This window comes from Catharus ustulatus, chromosome 1, assembly GCF_009819885.2.
Source record: "Catharus ustulatus isolate bCatUst1 chromosome 1, bCatUst1.pri.v2, whole genome shotgun sequence".
NCBI lineage: Eukaryota > Metazoa > Chordata > Aves > Passeriformes > Turdidae > Catharus > Catharus ustulatus.
The window spans coordinates 98,804,255-98,820,767 of NC_046221.1; the positions used below are offsets into that span (position 1 = coordinate 98,804,255).

A 16,513-nucleotide genomic window follows, 5' to 3' on the forward strand; every position below is an offset into this window, starting at 1 on the left:
AACAGCAGAAGGGAATGGGTTTTTTCCTCCCTCTCTCATACATTCAGAACTTATTTAAAATTTATATTTTGTTCAACTGACTTTGAACAGAACCAGGCAGGTATTTCATTTTTCCCACTAAAAGTTCAGGCTGCACACAGGATGATTATTGAAACTGTCCAAGCATTAACTTTTTGATCCCCAACTGTAAAACAAGGGAACAATTAAAATCTCACCTCTGCAGAGATCACGAGGGACTCATTTAAGACTTAATTACTTTGTCCAACATTGCACAGTTAATAACAGGAATTGTCTACCTCTTGCTCTGGCCTTTATTTTTGATACAAAGTACACTTCCTCAGTTCATTTGTTAGTGACATGTTACTGGGAATCTATGCTTCTGGACATCACCACACAGCTCACCAAACTTCCCTTGGAAAATAAGCCTTGGAGAATACAGCCCTTCTTCAAAAAACAGGAACACCATGTCAGTGTTGGCAGTATCTGTAGCAAACACATGACTTCCCTGGACTTTTGACACATTGAGAAGAGGTGGAAAGTTCAGCATATATTCAACACAGTTATTGAATTATGTGCTATTAGCCTTCTGATCTTCACGTTGCCAAAAAAAAAAAAGAGTATGTTGCCTTAAGAGTACAAATACCCAGACTAAAGACTCAAGTTAGTTCTTTTTGGAAGAAAGTTGTCTTTCTTGTCTTGACTGAAGCCTTCTGAAAGTTTGCATAGTGAGAAAGTTCTGGTACACGAAATGGATGCATCACCAATTCCAAACCTCTTAACATAGCTCAGCATTGTTGGACTTTTTGTTTAAAAGTTGACCCACAGGTTTTCTCAAGAGTTAATTTAAAATCACTCAGCTTCTATAAAGATGGTCTCCTTTTGTGGTAGAGTTGTACATGCTGGCTTTAGTGATACCCATATACTTCCACTAACTTGCTAGTCTTGAAACCTAGTGACTTCAAATCTAGTGGCTTCAAATTCTGGAGTATCAGTCAGCAAGATGTTATGGCTTGCCACTCATTAACAGAATTGTTAACAAAGATAAGTAGTATCAATTTTGTATGAACCAGAAAAGACATAGTTGGCATTAATATTTCAGACAAATCATGAACTGTTTAAGGCAAACATTTGCTAGTTTTTATGGCTGGAAAGTTCAGTGCACAGACTTGCATGTGCTGGATTCATATTCCCAAAGTAGTCACGAGGATCATTATGCCACTACTAACATGCTCAGGGTTATGATAGATTTTTGTGACAGGACAGCTATTACCCACGTTCTCAAGACCAGAAAAGGACTTGAAGACTACAGAATGGGCAGTGATAACACTGCCTGGGCAACAGAGCTCTGGTTTTATTGACATGTACATTGTTGTGGAAAAAAGATACCTTCAGCTGTTGCAGGTTTCCACTTCCACATTAGACAACCATCAGGAAATGACACAGCAGTTTCAAGACCAGTCAGGAAGAATTTTGCCACCTGAGCAGATTTACTCTGACACTAATGAGCAGGCAAAGTGTTACTGCATCAAAAGGTCAGACATTACTTTGAGTTACCAATGGATTCCATGGTAAGAGGCTGGAGAGGTGCTGAATTTTTTCAGCCAAAACTGCAGTGAACTGTGCAAGAGGTAGGCAGCCTCTGAACTGCACACCTCAACAGCTGTCCATCCATCCCCCAAACCTCAAATAACCAAAGCATTTGCACCTCCTGTAAGAAAGAGTTGAAGCAGATCAGCATTTGGGGCACAACAATTACAAGTCACTATCAGCAGTCCTGGTTTCACTTCCAGACGTGGCCCATTTCTCTTGTTAAGGTATATCCACATGCATATTGGTCTGTTTGTCCATTTTTTTGGGTGGTGTGACTGGAAGCTACATTTAGTGCAAACAGTAACTCCTGTGCTAAAGAAGATTAGAAAGGAAGACGCAGCTGATAGAAGACTCTGGTCACTCAGCAGCTGCACAGCCACGGCCAGTGCTCTGAGTGGATGAACGCAGACAAGCTGAGAGCTGCCTCGGCCCAGGGCACCAATGCAAAACAGCACAGGGCAAGTTTTGAGGTTCCTGTGCAAGGACTGGAATGCTCCAAACGCTTACAGCCAGGAACAGAATGATTTCAATTTTCCTTCCCAGACAAGAAAATGCCCCCAGATGACCCTGCAGAGCCTGTGCTGATGACCATAAGCCAGTCTCTGCTGCAACTTACTGTCAGCTTGGCATGATCTGTCAGCAGCTTGGTTGCTGGGGATAAAGGCAGAGGGATAGAGATGCTTCCCATTTGCTTTAACAGCATGAATAACAGCTCCACATACACTTTTATTTGAAAACCTTCTGTTTTCTAGCCTGTTTAGGAAGTGCACAGATGAAAGGCTTCTTGCCAAGTGAACTTTCTAGATCACACGCAGAGCAAAATGGGTCAAAGCATTAAATTAAATAGGCCAGTGTGCTCTTTTACAAAATATTAGGCTTAATCTCTGCTTAACATCTCAGCCACCACACAGTCTGCTACAGCAGCAGTGCACATGTCATTGCTAGAGGAGGTATCTGAACTCCCCAGCCTGAGCCCCATTTCTTGTATTTCATGGAGGTAGCTCAGCTTTGGCAGAAGCACATCTGCCTTCTCACCACCTCTGGCCTCACAAGCACAATGTGCCTCTCCGGCCTTATGCTTCCCTTGTGGCCTTCACAGAGGAATAGCTGCTAGTATCACCTCCTCTCATACATATCTTCCACAGATTTTCCATTCTAGCACACCACCTCCTGAATTCTTCCTTGTTTTGCCTACTTTTCCATGAGCACATTGTAGCCTGCTTGGCAGAACAGATAGAAATATTAACTGCATCTCTGGAGTTTGAGAGGACCTATTGGAAGTCTGTATGCACCTATGCCACTGAGATCTAAGGAGATGGCTCCATGAATGTGCCCCTCTGCAGTAGATGTGAGCCAGCAAATCTCTACCCCACTTCCAAATAAAGGCTTATTTTTACACTGTCCTGTGCCATTGCTAACTTTATGCTCCCAGGATCTCTTCCTATGATCACTTTTCCAGATTCCTTCTTTCTGACTGCCTTCCTCACAAAACTGTCTGAGCTCTCTTGAGTTTTCTGAAATTTTATTACCAGCTGTGGAAGAACACTAGTACCTTGGGAATTCAAAACAGCAACTGAAATCGTTCTGTTTTGAATGCTGGAAAACAATGTACTTTCAGAAACAGGATCTCAGATACTCTCCTTGTTTATACAGATAATTGAAATTACTCTCAGTGCCAAGGGATATGCTTATTTCCATGTTTTTCTCCTCCTGCTTCAAAGTAATTTATATTCAATCTTACTTGATACAGAGATACTCTGTGACCCTCCTGTCACTTCCCTTTCAAAAAATTTCAAACAAACTAATGAACAACTTGCTGCTCCTTCCTGAAATTAATCTCCCCAATCAGTCTCCAACATATGGGTTTTCAGCTTTGAGAACATGTTAAGGACTATCCTTTCATTAAGCTGCATGATGCTTGAACATAAAACCAAATCAACTGATTTTCCTTCTGAGCAGTAACATTTGTGCTTGTACCTCCAACATCAGCACTCTGCTTTGGTTTGGTCTTAAAACCAAGGGGTCATTTAAATTCGGATGCTACATTAGCTGAACCTTTTTGTAAATCCCATCTAATTCCTGAAGCACTGCCTATTTCATTTGTAGGTGCAGATGGATGGCACTACAGTCTCCCAGGAGACTCTCAAGGCAGTACAGAGGCAAATGGAGCACAAAAACATAAACAAGTAGGCCAGAAACAGCAGAGCTAAAAAAATACTTACACTTGTACAGCAGAGAGTCTCCATGCAGCAAAAAAGAAAGAAAAAAGAATATGAATGGGGAAGACAAAGCAATAGCAGTTCTCAGGAAAGGAGGCAAAACCAGGAATCACCAAAATAAAGAAAACTAAAGCCAAAACACTTGGAAATCTTAGCAGGAAAGGTGACATGCAAGAATGAGGTAAAAATCTCTTGTATTTGGAAGTGCTATAAATTTTGTATTTCCAAAGGATAACCAGAGAAGTATGTGATCTCTTGTTTCATCTATATTGGGGCAAATTAAGGTTTTCTGACATTTGTTTCCAATATATGGCACTCACCAATGGTGCCAACCTGCCACCTGCTGTCCCAATGTGTTTTTCCATTTTGCTGGCACCAATAGTGAGAAAAAAAGTAATTCTATTACTTCCTAGTCTGAAGGAAGATTCTGAATTAAAAATTGCCAGTCTGTTGTGGTGTGCAAGCAAGCAAGGAAAATAAAACAAAGCTTCTCTTGAAGGAATGAAAAAGGATGGAAGTCTGTTCTCTTGAGGTTTAAATAAACCTAAACCAAAGCAACAGTATTTCTCCTTTCCATAAGGAGGTTTAGAGGCACAGACTTTCAAGCACTTCTGGCACATGAGAAAGATGTTGTTCTATGACTAAAGCACAACCTTTTCTCTTCCCTTCAAAAACTATAAGCAAAAAAAGGAAGCAGCACAGTTGTCACAGGAAATGAAGCAATGCCAAATGCCATATCCCATCTCTTCTATGGCTCATGACCAACCATACTCCTCCTGAATTTAGAGTTAGAACAAACAATTATTAGAAGTGTGGTTCTGTTTTCAAGTTGAATGGGGACTGCTGCCATAATAACACTGCAGGTGTTAGCAGAATGTGGCAGAAGTAGTTATGGTGTGGATTAAACATCTTGTCAAGAAAGTGCTGTATGTTCTTACACCCAGCTCCTCTCCTTTATTTTCCTCCTGTCATCAGGGTCAGTTGTTTGTTTGTTGGGGTTTTGCCTCAGGGTTGTGGGGGGTTTTTTTAAATTTTCTTTTACCCTCAAAAACTTTGGCTTTATGCAAGAGTTCTCAGCTAGCAATGATTCAGGCAAACCACCTCATTACTCTCATTTTTGTATGCTATCCATGCACACATACACTCTTACTCAATCTCTCTGTCAGAATCTCTCTTCTCTTGCCCATCTTCTACACTACCAACCACCACAGCTCACTGCTCTGAGATTGCTGGAGAGACTACAGAATCCGTTGACAAACATATAAAAAACTGAAACAATCTTAAAAAAATGTGTGCCTGCACACTTCAAAAAATAAACCTGCAACACTGATTCTCTTACAGTGTTTGTGGCAATACTCCAGCGTTTTGTGTGTATTTCATGCATAGGCAGAAAAGTTATTTATATTATATATGCAGCTGCAAATGTGATCAGGACCAAAGTGCAAAGTAACACACATAAATGGAAGCAATCCCAGGATCTGAAGGAGTTTACAATCTATGGTCAGATCCAACAAAGGCTTATGGAAAGTCCAACCTCCCACATTTCAGCGATCTCCGGACTATTGGGGCATTTAAAAGGTGCTAAACACCTTTTGAGTGGGGAGTAAGGAGGGAGAAAGAGGTGCACAGCAGGCAACAGGTTAGACAAGGAAGCACCATAAAGCAAAGCAAAGGCCAAGGGACCTGCCTTAAGCCACCAAGGAATCTGGCTGCTCTGCAGGGAACCTAATGCCAGTCTTCAGATCCCTGAAGTGCTACAGACTATGAGGCCTCTCAACCTTTCCCACCTATCTTTGCTCTCAGCATAATTGCAATATGAAGTGGTCTGCCTCCCACTGTACAGGGACCACCCCTGAAGATGAAATACCAACCTACAACCAATAATCCCAAGAAATTAAACCCAAACAAAATCAGAAACTGCATCAGCGAATATAAGTAATGTGCCAATCAGGTTTGAGATGTCATAAAAATATTTCAAAGGAATTTTTCAGAACATATTTATACAGTGCTATGCCATTTCAGTTGTATGCATTTTGTGGGGTATGCCTTTTTAAGAAAGAGGCATAAGAAAACAAGGCATTTTATCACAAGTCCTGTTGTTTTCTTTACCAGTAATGAATTCTGACCTGCAAAGGTGCTATGACACCAGTTCAGTCAATAAACATTTCCCATACTTCTTTTAGTCTCCTCACTACCTCTGACAGTGTCACACATCCGTCGTCTCATTAAAACAAAAAAAAAAAGACAAAAATTTCAGGTATACTTTACAAAGCAAAGCAGCAAATTGACCAGTTCTGGTTTTTGCACATGAAATCTTTGGACGTGCAGGTATCTCACCATCTGTATAGAAAACCTTAGAAACTAGAAAGTTGCTAGTGCTTACTTCAACTACAGAAGATTTTTTTAATGTGATTTCCAGAGTGAAACCTCCCACATGGCTTCCAAAAACCAGTGATGCACTTCCCACTAGCAGTGACAGTGACCTGAGCCTGTCCTTAGGATTTGCCCCTCAACTGCCATTGTCCTTGGAAAGTTAAATGCAATGCTAAAATACATGTCAGCTAATGAAGTATTTTTCAGCAGACAGGACAGCAAAGCCCCTCACAATCCTGAATGTAGGGGCTATGCTTTAATATATCAGCAGAGATCTAATCCTTACCTTCATATTTCAGAGTTCTGTACTCTACATGGAAATATGAGAGATAGATAGATAGATAGATAGATAGATAGACAGATAGATAGACAGACAGACAGACAGTTTAAATAAATATGGCATACAAATAATCCATACGTGACTTTCAGGAGTATGTGTGTTTATTTCCTTCTCTCCCTGAAGAGCTGAATTTCTAGAGAAGGAGCTATGGCTCAGTATTAATTCAATTAGTCTCATATAAACCATCCTGACCTTTAGAATTACTTTGTACAGAAACATTCTCTGAAAGAAAAGGAGTAGCACTGCAGTAAGATAAGCTCAGTAGATTTGCCCTTGAGCTTGTTATATTTTACTAGCCAAGAAACCTTTGCTTTTCTCCTTGCTGAGACTTGGTGCTCTGATATTTCATCAGGATTTCAGTATTTTCTTTTAATTAATAATTTTGCACTGGCATCTTTAAATTAATGTAAAAATCCTGGTAATAAACATTCCTGCATAAAAACAACCAAAGCTTTCACCATGAAGAGTGAAAAATTAGACACATGAATTAAACTGAGCAGTTCTTAAAACTATTAAATCAAATGTTTAATTCCATGTTCTGAATTATATCTGGCAAGGAATTCATGCCTGCAGATACCACCTGCAAAAGAAAAAGTAATTCTCCATAGCATCAGTTCTGCTTTCTATTTGCTCATAAAGAGGTTAACATCTTCTACAGCACCTGGGCTTGAAGATGATCCAAGAGCATGGTTCTAACTACATTAGTTTTGCTTTTCTAGTTATTTTAGTTAAAAACTAAGTGCAGGACAGAGAGCTGCTGCAGGTCAGCTAGCACAAACTATATCGAAGTCGCCACAACCTGCTTGCTTCTCATTGTTTATTACCTTCAGCTTGCAAATGCTGACCCAAAAACTACTTTGTTCGTGACTTAATCTTCCATACAGTAAGGATAAAAAGCTCTTAAACTTGGCAAACATGAGCCAGTTCTTTAACAGCTACCATATATATCAGGTGCCCTGGGCAAGAACATCATTAAAGCAACTCAGAGGCAATGTACTCCTGAATGGGTGTTCAAGCCAGACAAAATGGGGCTTAGGGCAACTTGATCTAGCAAAGGGTGCTTCTGCCCATGGCAGGAACTTGGAAATAGTGAATCTTTAAAGGTCTCTTCCAACCTAAACCATTTGATGATTTTAGGAAAGGAAGTATTGCACCCACCCTACAGCCTCCCAGGACTGAGAACCAAAACAACTTCTGTATCTCTCTCATGTCCAACAACCTGAAGTGAACAGCTAAACAGAAGGATAAGCAGTCCTCCAGACAAAACACAACCAGTCATCTTTCCACCGCTGTCAGACCCTCTGTGGGCAGATGATGCACGCTTGTGGTGACATTTGATAGGGGAAATGCTACAGGGAGTAGCATTATCACACTGAGTTTAACCTGGAGGGGCAAGTGGACTCTGCTCAGAATTATGATGGGAAGTTTTACTCTTGAAAACCCAGGCACATTCAAGCTGATGTTATTTTCTCAGAGAAAATATTGCTTCAGGCACCTCTCAACATGCACAATAAATCTTTACAGCCCTCGGACACTTCAAAATATACTCTATGAACTAAAACATTAAAAAACCCTCTCAACTTCCTGAATTTTAAGTCCTGTCTGCACTATATCAAGATATTTTCCTATTGAAAACAGGAAATAACTTGACAGGCAACTATTCTAAAACCCTGTATGAGAAACTGAAATACTTGAGTGGAGTATTTGAGTTTCTTCTCTAAAACAAACTGATAGAAAATGTCAATCCTTATTTACCCAAGAGAGGATGGCAAAACTCAAAAGTTGACCTATGCAGTGATCACACTAAAGTATGACGCATGATTTAAATAATGCTGCTTGGTCAGATAGTCATGGGGCAGCACATGAGCCTAGGAGGGACAGAAACACCATGAAAGGATTGGAAGATGCCTGCCCTGCAAAGCAGGGCCACTCACCCACAAGCATGGAATTAAATGCTAATTGTATAGACACAAACTTCCCAGGAGTATCTAAATACTGTGATATTGGAAATGACTCATAGCTAAACTGTACCAGATAAAATGAGGTTCTGATCACCTTTGAGTGAAACCAACCTGACTTTTCCATCACTTTGTTAGTCTCTTGTTTTTTCTTTTGGATTTCTTTAATATCTGCATACTTGAAGATTCTTTCACCTGTTTAAGTGCTTTTGGTTTCAGATTAGTATTCCAATTCTGCCACTACTGACCTCAAGAATTCACAGTAACTTGATCTAACATGAGATACAATCTCACTTCAGAGATGCACCTGCCACTTTGTAATGAGGCCTTAGCTGACCTGAATAACACCCAAAGAAAGGATGTTTACCTCTAAGCTCTACTCTAGTGTAACAGAAAGATGTGCTGGGAGGAAATTTGATCGATTTATAAATAAGGCTGTGTGATGCAGTTGTCAATGACAGCAGTGATGAGGCTTGATGACTTGGAAGCTGTCTTCTAACCTTTCGGCACGATGTATGCTTGATTTTATTTATTTACTTATTTTGAAGTTCCTATTCTGGTAACCCAGCTCATCCTAACCTACTTTTCCTAGACAAAATATAGCAAAGCCTAATGGTACTCTCTAACTGCGTGCCCTAACACAGACTTTATCTCCCCTCTTCCTACAATATGAAGTACCAGTGTCGCAGAGCAAAAAGTGGCAAGCCTCGTGCTTCCATGAAGCACTCTTAGTGAGACAGACTCATGCTTGTGCTATTTTCAGTAGGTTCTCCAGATTTCAGAGTAAACAAGATTTCCCCAGACAACACAGATTCAAGTACCTCATGCCAAATTGTTCATCTGAGATGCTGGAAGAATCAAAAAGCAGCAGAAAGGACCACTCAATCTATACAGAAAACTCCTCAACCATTTTAGAAGGTCAACTTGCCAGATACTAATTGAATTGCAACACATCATGGCTGCAGAGAGATGTGTGCTACAGAAATAGCATTATCACAGGTTATTCTCATGCTGCTTGCTGTTGTGCCTCTGCCAATAGCTCCAGAGCAGAGATTTTGGCAAGAACTACTGTAAAGGAGCTCCTGCTGATCTACCATGGGAAATGACAACAAGGTTCTTATAAGCAGAGGCTGTGGGAAGATGATTCTGTATCTGTTTGTGCTGAACATCAACTGACTCCCCGGCTCTGTTGGCAAAAGGGATCCCATGAGAGCCTCCTGACCCAACCTGTGTGAAAGGGCTTTGCCCTCATAACCTGTTAACTCTACCTGAAGCAGGTAAGTGAGCTCTTGGGTGACTCAGGCTGAATGGGCAAGCAAAGGCAGGTAGGGACAGTCACCTCTCCAAGTGGTGGATGGGTGTCCATCAGCAGGCTGTGACAGCCTGTGACAGCTAGCTAGTGTCTCTGAGATGCCTGTGCTGGCAGCCTGGGCATGCACGTTCTTGACATCAGAGCGGCAAATGGTTGGATTGAGCAGACAGGGCTGGCACTATTCACAGATGGCACAGCTGCACATGCAAGACCTTTCTGTCCACCACAGACAAACTTCTTAGTAGTAACTGTTTCTTAAAATCCCTGCAGGGAAATTCAGCTCTCAAGACCAGTGTTTCAGTGAGTGGTTTGTTACTGAACTCTCCTTTCAATGTGGCTTTTTCATGACACACAAGTAAACCAATGGAAACTAGTAAGACAATTACTGCCACAAAGAATGTAATTGCCTTCTTGTTGGCAGCTGGGAACAAGTTAATTTTCTTCCTAGTATCTGCTGTGTTTTGGATTTAGGCTGAGAATAGTGTTGATAACATGCGGATGCTTTTAAATGCTGCTGAGCAGTGCTTACCCTAAATCAAGGACTTTTCAGCTTCTCATGTAGCCCTGCCAGCAAGGAGAGTGGGAGTGCACAAGAAATTGTGAGGGGGCACAGCCAGGAGAGCTGACCCCAGCTGACCAAAGGGACATTTATACCATGGAACGGCATCATGCTCAGCTTATAAAGCTGGGGATGGTTGGCCAGGGGGTGGTGGCTGCTCCTTAGGGACTGGCTGGGCATCAGTCAGCAGGTGTTGAACAACTGCAGCATGTATCACTTGTTTTGTACCTTCTTTCATCATAATTATTATATCCCCTCCCTTTTCTGCTCTATTAAACAGTGTTTTTTTTCCTCAAACCATGAGTTTTACTTTTTTTCTGATTCTGTCACACATCCCACTGCAGGGGAGGTGAGCATAATGTTCAGCTGCCTGCCAGATTAAATCACCACAACTACACACTCTCCTCTCCACCCCCAACACAAATCTGGGTCTGCTAAGGCACCAATATTACAGGAACACAAGTGCCTGGTACAGGTATCACCACCCAAACAGAATACCCAGCAGGTGCATTCCACAGTTCCTCCTATAACCTAAACAGAAAGCAATCTCCAAATTTACTACTTTATTTTCCTTAAACAAAGCATGGAGTGCTGTTACACAGTTTATCGCATTCTTCATTTACTTTATATTGTGCCAATAATGTACCCTAAATTACAAAAAACAGCTTTGAACTCTAAGAAATCTCAGTTGGTTTAAGAAAAACAAATTATTTATAAATTACCTGTCACCTCCTTCCATTTAGAGGCCCAAGAAAAGATATTGAAAGCCAGTTTCTTTAAGAGTGTTTCAGCCAGGAACATGTAACCCCTCATAAGCCTGTACTCTGTAGTCTATACATGTAACAAGTATTGAATAAACATGTGTAAGGACAGTGAGGATGCTGCAAACCTATCTATAGAGGAAACCAGGAAAAGAGAGGTAATAAACATTCACTATTAAAATTAATGTATTCACAATTCGAATGAGGGTAACACATAAATTGCAAATAAACAAGACATTCTGCAAAATTATCACACTGATTCCCTTTGTGTGGCACTTTCTCAGGCACAGCACTGCATGTGTAGGGAAAGGCTTAAGGAGGACTCTGGCACTGTGCTTTGCTCCTCCTGGTGATATTTCCATAAACTGTCCTAGTTCAGGGTGAGTCAGAAATATGACTGGACTCCCACTGAAGTAGATTTGCCTGCATGCCTGTGAGCCTTTTCAGCAGCCAAGAACACTCTCACATACCATAATGCCAGTTTCTAGCTTCCCACAGAGTGATGTATTTACTGCACATCAAAGGCCCATTCCTGCTAATGCGTACGAGAGAGAAACTCAAGTGTCACAATCAATTTAATCCAGCATTCATCCAGGCTGCTGCCTTTGCCCTCATCCCTGTCTGCTTGTTTCTGCCACTCAGGATTTGTTTTGTGGACTAAACCAGGGGACTAGTTGGTCTGTAAACTAACCTGGGAAAGAAATCCTCTGTGAAAAGCTGGATTGTCAGTCAAATAAATTCCCACACCCAGTTTGTTGTGAGGCTGTGGGCAGGGAAGTGTGAACTGTGTACAGGGGAAAGTGGAAATGCTCATTTCAGCAAAAAAAAAAAAGAAATTTTTGCTGGATTAAGTCAGTCACAGAGCAGGAGCTTTATTTATAGCGGAGGAGAACATAGAGAGTCCAACAGGAAATGGGGTTTTGTTGCAGTAGGTGTTCAGTCTTTCATCCAAAAAGCTGAGTCTATGCCTGAGACAATTCTTTTACAGGTAAATAGAGAGCAGCAAGAATGAGATGTGGCAGTAAGTCAGGGCATACCAGAGAATCTGTGTTTTGGTTTTAGCTCCTGCAGCATGAGTGCACAAGTTCCTGAGCGTCACCATGATCTCCTCCTCCTGCCAGTGACAGCAGCTGAAGAGGTTTCTGTTGTTTTAATTCAAACTTGCTGCTGATGGGAATGGGAGCAGGGGTTGGGGGTGGGTCAGGGGAAAAAAGCTTACAGGTGGTGCTTTATGGGTTTGGGGTGGTTTCTTTGTTTCAATAATTTCATTTTTGGTGAGTGCCATTTCTTCCTTTTCTCTGAAACCACTGAAGTCCACACACTCCTTGTCCTTCAGAACACACAATGTCATAAGTTTTTTACTTAATACAGGATCCGTGAGCTAAAAATTTGACAGTGGCTAGCCAGGAAAAAAAATATACTGCCAATCTACAAGTGTTCTGCTATTTCTGCAAATTTTCTTCTCTACTCTACAGGTGAAATCTATTGTTCATTAAAAAACTTTAATTTATTGCTCATAAGATTTAAAAAAAACCAAAACTTTCCTCCACTGAAACCACAGAACAATTTCTGTGATTAAAATTAGAAATAGATGAAAAATGGCTAACACTCAATATTCATCACAGGCAGTTTTTTCCTATTAGCCGCTAGAATTTTTCAAACACTATTTACCATCCAAGTGTTTCAATCTTACACTGAAATGCTTTAAAGAAGAGATATAGGCAAACTTCTGTAATACAACCCATAATTCCTTTACATGTTTCAAAGAACTTCCTACCATACCTCTTCATAAAACAAATAACCTCTACTTTGCTCTAAAATCAATACCTAGCCTGGCTGTATGCTTGTTACAACCTATAGTAATAAAGTTATATTGCTGAAAGAGATATTTTTAAAAAGATTGTTAGTGAAAGAAAAGCTATTTCTGTTGCAAAACATCTTTAAATACTATCTTGACTCTATTGAGCTCTACTTAGTATTCCAGAGGCCAAAATAACATTCAAATAGCTAAAAAAAAAAAGACTTTAGAAAATAACTGTTAAACACAATCTAACAAAGATGCTCCACTATCTTTTGGTGGGGAATTGAGCAAATTAAAATCAGATAGTATCTATCCACCTAAAGGATTACACATACACATGATATTCAGCCTCAGTAAAAGAGGGCGCATTATTTAAAGTTATTTTCAAAATGAATGCCTCAGTTTAATGTGTCACACTCATTATATACACACATAAAAATTTAGCCAAACCATACTATTTTATGAAGTTAATTCATGATTGAGTTTAAGCTCTGAAAAGCAGGCCATGGTTTTCCCTTTCACTGAGAAGAGCAAGTCATTTTCTGCATAAAGATTTTTCTTTCCATCTTAGTTGCATACAACTTTTATCTAATGACTTATTACCATCAAGGCAGCTCTAATTAAATGTAGACAACTAAGACAGCTGTAGCTTAAGGAAGCATCAGTTTACTGTAGTGCAGCTCAGGGAGATCACAAACTCTCAGATGCGTAATGTTCCAGCAATCTCATCCTACGCTGGACCACTCAATTGCTCCCAGTGTTCTTCACAACTCATTTAACAGACTGGCAAATTCTGGTAGGACTGACAAGTCTTTCATATTATGGGCTCCCAGGCTGCTGTTAAAGGCTGGATGAGAAACTGATCCCAAGCTGAAGTTAATAAATGTTAACTGCAGAGTTTGGTATTTAGGAAGTCCTAATTCCCACAACAGAAAATACTAGAAGTAACATGTAAGAGTCTGTTTTTCAGTGATGCATTCTGTGAGCCCATTTGTGATATTTCATTCTGTCTTGTCTGTGTTGTTTATACATATCTAAATTTCTACTCTGTCAGGGAAATCCTCCCAGACACAGCCACTCTGCTTGAGAATAGGTGGGCAGGCTCTGAAATTGTGCTTGTTTGTTCCCTCTGTCACCAGAAATGGAGGTTTCAGATCCCTTTGCTGCCAGTCCAAGTGTTCCAAACTTTTCTGTGTTCAGCTTTCACACATAAAATCCACACATAAAAACAAATAGCTCACAAACATTTTAATATCAATACACCCACCTCACTCCCAGTCATTCATATAGCTTCAGTAATGTACAATCTACATACAACCACAGTCAAATGTGAATCTAGATCTAGTTTTACCCCATAATGTTCAAATACAGCTTCAAGGGAAGCTGGTAAATACAACATGATGTTGTATGGTTTGCCCCTGCCGAAATACTGATCATAAATAGGCTTGCTGAAGAAAAAAAACAAAGAACTGATGGAGATAACGGGAGTTTGCAAAACAAATCCTGTTTTGCAAATGGGAAGCAGCTTCCCCTAAATGGTGGTCCAAGCTCAGTGTCTCTCCTTCATGACCAAAATCCCTTCTTCCCAAAACGTCTTGACAGCCAGGTGGAGCAAGGCTGAGCTTAGAATAGGTGAGTTTTCTCTGGCATTGTAGCAACACAATCAGCCTCATCCTACATTCCAAATACTTTTGGCTGTAGGAGATCAAGCTCCCAAACAAGCACAATACCAAACTGCAATTCAAGGTTTCAGATCTGAAGTTTGCATAACACACAGCCAGGTGCATCTAATCAAAAGTCTAAGATCTGCTTAAAGACTTCCAATGACCAAGCAAGGCAGTGTCTTGGGCTAGTGCCACTTTGGAAGTAATATCTAAATATCTATTTCTCATTTAAGATCAAAAATAATCAAAAGAAATTAGGTTCCTAATTATAGTTCATAAAACCATGTTTCTCTTTCTAGTAAAATCTCTCAGCAACATATCTGTGACCTGCACTGACCAGCTCATAAAGCATTCACGATGCCTCTTTCAAAGGGTTCCTTATTTCCACACAAATACCTGTGTGACACTTAAAAGCTGCCACAAATCACATTATGTTTATCAAGAGAGTATCTGAACTCTGTAGAATTTTCCCATAGCTAAAATAAATAATTTGGAAAATGCTCTCTTTGAAGTTACTAACTCCACACAGAAGATAGGAAGAAGTTAAAGTGCTTTTAGTTGCAAAACACTCAGTGAGAACACTAGCTCAGTAAAAATCCCTGTGTCACTCAGCCTTTTGGAGCTGTGGCATTGTGTCAATGTTAAAGGTCAACAAGGCCAAGTGCTAAGTCCTGCATTTAGTTTGGGGCAATCCTAAGCACCAACACAGGCTGGGCAGAGACTGGACTGAGAGCAGCCCTGGGGAGAAGGACTTGGGGGTATTTGTAGATGGGAAGCTCAAAAAGACATGATAATGTGCACTCACGTCCCAGAAAGCCAAGTGCATCAAAAGCATCACGGCCAGCAGGGTGAGGGAGGGGATTCAGCCCCTCTACTCCTATCTTGAAAGAACCCACCTGGAGTGCTGTGTTCCAGCTCTGAGACCCCCAATTTAAGGACATGGACCTGCTGGAATGAGTCCAGATGAGGATGATCAGAGGGCTGGAGCACCTCTCCTATGAAGACAGGCTGAAGGAGCTGGGATTTTTCAGCCTGGAGAAGAGAAGGCTCCAGGGAGACTTTACAACTGTACCTAAAGGGGACTTACAAAAAGGCAGGCATTTTTACAAGGGCATGTAGTGCTAGAAAAAAAAGGAGACATGGCTTCAGCTGAAAGAGGATGGACTTTGATAAGAATATTAGGAAGAAATTCTTTACTGTGAGAGTGATGAGGCACTGGAACAGGTTGCCCAGAGAAGTTGTGGATGCCCTGTCCCTGGAAGTGTTCAAGGCCAGCTTGGATTGTGCTCTGAGCAACTCGGTCTAGTGGAAGATGTCCCTGTCCATAGAACATGATCTTTCATGTCACTTCCAACCCAAACCATTCTATGACTTCAACTATTAATCTCTATGTTTTTACAGCAGCAACCAACATCATTTGCAGTCAGGATGCAAAAAGCAGCTCCCAAATATGGATTACAGTTTTTAATAAATGGATTCTTTAGCACTGACTAAGATTACTGTCTCATGTTTATTTGATGTTTCATTCTCTTCAGAAATTAGATACTGATGAGAATCTGGGTCACAAAGGTATTTGAATCTGTGCAAGATGAGGGTGAATGAAGAGAATGAAGACATATAAACACTTCTGAATATAAATACAGTTAGCATCTAATGCATTTTTTAGAGAGTATAAGCAGCATCACATTTCCATTATTTTAATAAGGTCAAAATGAACGATAACAGCAGAGTGATACGATGCTTTCATATAACCATGGTGATATGAAACAAAGAGAGGAGCTATTTTTTGCATTTCCAGTATTACTATCCTTAACAGTCTGCAAAATAAATTTAAAGGCAGAGTGTGGAGTGACAAAACAAGCTGTTAGCTCAGTTTTCTATATATGAAGCCAACGTGCAAAAACTAACTTACAGGTACAGTGTTCAGATTCCACAA

General features: G+C 40.5%; 1 protein-coding gene across 1 annotated transcript in view; it reads right to left on the reverse strand.

The window, feature by feature from the left end:
• CARMIL1 (capping protein regulator and myosin 1 linker 1) overlaps positions 1-16,513 on the reverse strand; it is a 192,017-nt gene that overhangs the window by 24,338 nt on the left and 151,166 nt on the right. The gene's annotated exons all lie outside the window — the stretch shown is intronic.